Consider the following 4,453-nt stretch of genomic DNA (forward strand, 5'->3'; position numbering starts at 1 on the left):
AGCTGAGTCAAAGTTCTGGATCTACTGGATCACGACCTGACCCTCACCTGAAGTCAGGAGGTTTGGATCAGGACCAACAGAACCAGATCCTGGATCCAAGCAGCTTCAGGGCGACCCAGATCAGAGTCAGGAGGAACTCAGAGGAGAGCTGCTGCTCCTTATATAAAGGAGTCAGAGGAGTTCATCTGATGGGGCGCCTCCTGGTCACCTCCCTCTAGAGGTTTTCTGCAGGTCCCTCTCTGGTAGGAGGGTTCAGGGAAGACCCAGACGGAGGGATGGTGTGTCATCTCTGAACCCCTCAGGGTTCTCCAGAACAAGCTGAAAAGTGTTTCTGAGGAGAAGGAGGTCTGGCTCCGCTCCTGCTGCCTCCATCACCCTACATGGGCTTCATGGTCCTGGACTCTGGGTAGAGACTGAAGGAACCAGACCCTGGATCCAGGAGTGAGTACTCTGCTGGACTCTCCCTTAGGTATCAGGTGAGAAGTTCACTTCTCCAGGAGAGACTCAGAACCGCTGCTCCTCATCCAGAGGAGACGGGAGGTGCAGACATCTGGTCAGGATGGACCCTGGACGCCTCCACAGGGACATTTGCTGGCCTGTCCAGCTTGGAGGAGACCCCGGGGAAGACCCCAGACACTCTGGTCTGTGAACACCTAGTCCTCCTGAAGGGGTGGCTGTCGTGTGGACCTCCCTGATCAAGCTGCTGCCCCAAGACCCGAGTCCAGAACCAGAGGACGGACTTGTTTGTCTCTCGTAAACACAAAGAGGTTGTGAATCATTTTATACGTACAAATAAAAACCCGAACCTGATTTCTGTGATCCAGGATCTACTTCCTGGTTTGATGTGGACAAGCAGCAGCGCTCATGTGGACACGGTCCGATTAACGAAGGACAGTCCTGATCCACTGGGGGCTCTACGTAGACCTGTTAGCAGAGGTGTCCTCGTTGAGATCCATTAGCGCTGAGACCCGACCATCCGGAGGAGCACCCTGAGGTGATGGAAACATCAATCATCCCCCTGAAGACGATCTTCTGCTCTGTTGGAGTAAACTCAACACCTGGAGGGGTTCATTAAACATTTAAGACCATCAAAAACCATCTGAGGCACGTCCACCCTGAGACACAGCATGGACGAGGGGAGGACTGGAGACGAGCTTCAGATCTAAAGAAGAGGGAAAGGAGACATTTAGGACATCTTGAGACCTGCAGACGTTTTTATTAGAAGTGGACAAGATCAGGACATGGGGACCAGGTTCAGCTCTTCAGAGATGAGGAACTCCTTTGGAGGGGACAGCTGATAGATGCCTCCTCACTTTGGCCAGCTGTGTTTTTAAAGTTTTTCATAAATAAAGTTGTATTGTTTTTTTTTATGTTTCCAGGTGTGTCCTGCTAGGATGAGGTCCTGCTAGACGTTTGACTAACAGGGTGCAGCGTTAAACATCCTAAAGGACTGTAGGTGCACAGCTGTAGTTACTGCAGTCCAAGTCTAGTTTCTATAGTCCAGATGTGCTTTCTATGGTCAAGGTGTAGTGTTTATAGTCCAGGTGTAGTGTCTATAGTCCAGGTGTAGTTTCTATAGTCCAGGTGTAGTGTTTATAGGCCAGGTGTAGTGTTTATAGTCCAGGTGTAGTTTCTATAGTCCAGGTGTTGTGTCTATAGTCCAGGTGTAGTTTCTATAGTCCAGGTGTAGTTTCTATAGTCCAGGTGTAGTGTCTATAGGAGTAAAGGCAAAAATCACATGTTCAATCGTTCAGCTTTTACTGCTACAGGTGAGTCTCATTGAGCCTCGAGGACTCTTTTACAAGAGAGATCTGTTACACACAGACACACAAAGTAGATAAGGAAAAGAGAACACGAGAGGGTGGAGGAGGTGAAATAAATCATATCTCACATCATGTCCTGGCCGAGGCACAGTGTGAACGTTGCAAAAAAAGATCTCACAACATAAACAGCAACATACAATGACATCATAACTTATGCACGAGGAGGTCAACAAAGGCAGTGAGTTGGTACAGTGTCTATCAGCAGCTCAGCTCTGATAAGGCCACAGATGTCCTCGGGAGAGGGCGGGAGGAGCAGAGCGTCATTATTCATGTAACCTCTTAGAGAAATTTGAGACAGCTGGCCTATTCAAGGCCAAGCGAGGGATTTGATAACAACAGTTTTGGGACAGTCAGACTCTGCTGGTACTTCTCAACGGTGAATTCAAACAGCCAAATATTGTGGTCATTCTGCCGGGCCATGCTTGCAGCCTTCCCTAAGGTCGACTCCACGCCAGCGAGTTCCAGAAGCTGCAAGTGGCCTGTGATTCTCAGAAATGGCATCCAGCTTACAGCTCGGCTCATACAGTGTCTGAGTCTGGGCGCTCGAAGCGCGGCACATTCCTTCACACATGGCAGGCAGCTTCACAATTGACAGATCCGCGGCTGACGTCTTCTGAATTTGTTGAAGACAGAAACCCGCCGATTCCAAAAGCAGAAATCCCTCTATCATAAATCCAAAGTATGAATCTTCTACATTTTCAGCGGACAATAAGAACAGACGCACCATCTTCCACTGGTCCCAGGAATCCATGGTGCATCCCAAAGCAAATGTCCCTTCAGGGCAGGAGGGCTCTCCTTCACCCTGTCTCCTCGTTGAGAAAATTTTATCATTTGCGTTGAGAGACCATCTGACCAGGTCCATGATTTACAGATCAGAAGATATGTAGAGAGAGGCTCTGAAAAAGATCCACAGGACGAGAGCAAAAAGCAGGAGGGAGGCAGGAGCAGCTGAGGCGACTGTCTTTGTCGAGAGCAAGCAGGAAGTGGGAATTTGAAAGAAGAAAAACATTTATTCTAAAAGAAAGACATAAAAACAACTGACAAACTGTATTTTATTATTCATCAGCTCTCTGAGTACATACACTTTGATTTATTAAATAGTTTTCAGAGGAAAGCTCTTCTTCACTCCCAGGATGTTAAAGTGATAAAATGGCTCCCTCTAGAGGCTGAAATCAGAAGTTCAGGCAGCCTCAGTCAGAACCAGAACACCGGGTTGGAGTCTCCACTCATACCGCCCTCAGGTCACCGTGCCCGGCTTCAACAGCGAGCTGATCCCGCTGCTTGGGTCTCGGCCCTGCGGCTGTTAGCTCCGCTGCTAGCCGTTAGCTTCTCCGGCAGCGACAACCGGAAGTGACAATCTGTTTTCAAACCGCAGCGCTGGTTGTTCCCGCCGGAAGTTACAACAAACATGAAAAACAACCGACGAGGCCGCGACACGAGCACGCCAGCTGCGACAAATAAACTTTTTTGTTGACGTCACAACTAGACGCAGTGAAAAACACACGCGCAGTCCGTTCATTTCGAAAGCGTTGGTGGTATAGTGGTTAGCATAGCTGCCTTCCAAGCAGTTGACCCGGGTTCGATTCCCGGCCAACGCATCTCATTTTAAATTTTTTCAACATCACCATGAGTCTGTTCACCTGGTGGCGCTGCTCAAACACAAACAGGTGCACCTCGGTTAGTAAAGGTATTACCTGCACCACATGTTGGCAGTAGGGTTGCCAGATAGAAAAAGACTAAATATGTGTCTGCTGCAGGTTTAATTCCTCAGAAGACGTGATGTTCAGTTTGACTCTCAGCTGCTGCGGAGGAACGAGTCCGACACGCTGCACGTTGAAACGTCACTCTGACTCCTCAGGCATGAAACTAAAAAACTGTTTCATTACGTTGACAGTCGCTCCGGTAACGTTCTGGTTTCCAGTGTTTCTTCAGGGGAGTGCAGTTCCACTCCAAACAAACGGAACGTTTCAGTCGGACCGTTTTATTTGACCGACATGTTTCTGCTGCTCAAAGAGCAAAAACAACTTCATGAATCAACTAAAATAAAAATTAATTCAAATTATAAAATGTTTTCTCTGTGAGCAGTCAGAAGGTTCAGAGATCCTCCATGAACACCTTCAAACTGACACTGTTCACTTTTACACGTCTTTAAATAACAGAGTTCCTGAACTGAACATTTATTATTTAATTCCAAAGATCGTTCAGTTTTATTTTAAATAAAATCCTAAAAACAACAACAGTAAACAATAAACACTGAGATTCTGTAAACAACTGAAACATTTTAAATATTCTGTCGGCTGGCGTTCAGTAACTTCACAGCAGGAACTTCAGGCCTCCAGAACAGAAACTAGAAGTCATGGTCCAGAACCGGACTGAGACCACCCTAAATCTAGAGAACCAGACCCAGAGTCTGGACTCAGGGGAACCAAAACCCTCCAGCTCCTGAAACACTGAGCCGAAGACCCCGAGCTGTCAGGAAGATGAAGGTCTGGACCTCATCACCGTGAGACTGAGTTAATCTGAGGCTGATTTAATCTGTACACTGAGTTAATCTGTAGACTGAGTTCATCTGAGACTGAGTTAATCTGTAGACTGAGTTAATCTGTAGATTGAGTTAATCTGAGAATGAG

The 4,453-nt window shown here is 47.4% G+C and overlaps 1 non-coding gene across 1 annotated transcript; it reads left to right on the forward strand.

Moving 5' to 3' along the window:
• The first annotated feature begins 3,349 nt into the window (after positions 1-3,349).
• Positions 3,350-3,421, forward strand: trnag-ucc. Its single transcript has one exon. It is a non-coding gene; the product is annotated as a tRNA-Gly (tRNA).
• Positions 3,422-4,453: the final 1,032 nt, after the last annotated feature.

The sequence above is a fragment of the Nematolebias whitei genome, chromosome 1, assembly GCF_014905685.2.
Source record: "Nematolebias whitei isolate Nwh7 chromosome 1, NemWhi1, whole genome shotgun sequence".
NCBI classification, from domain to species: Eukaryota; Metazoa; Chordata; class Actinopteri; order Cyprinodontiformes; family Rivulidae; genus Nematolebias; species Nematolebias whitei.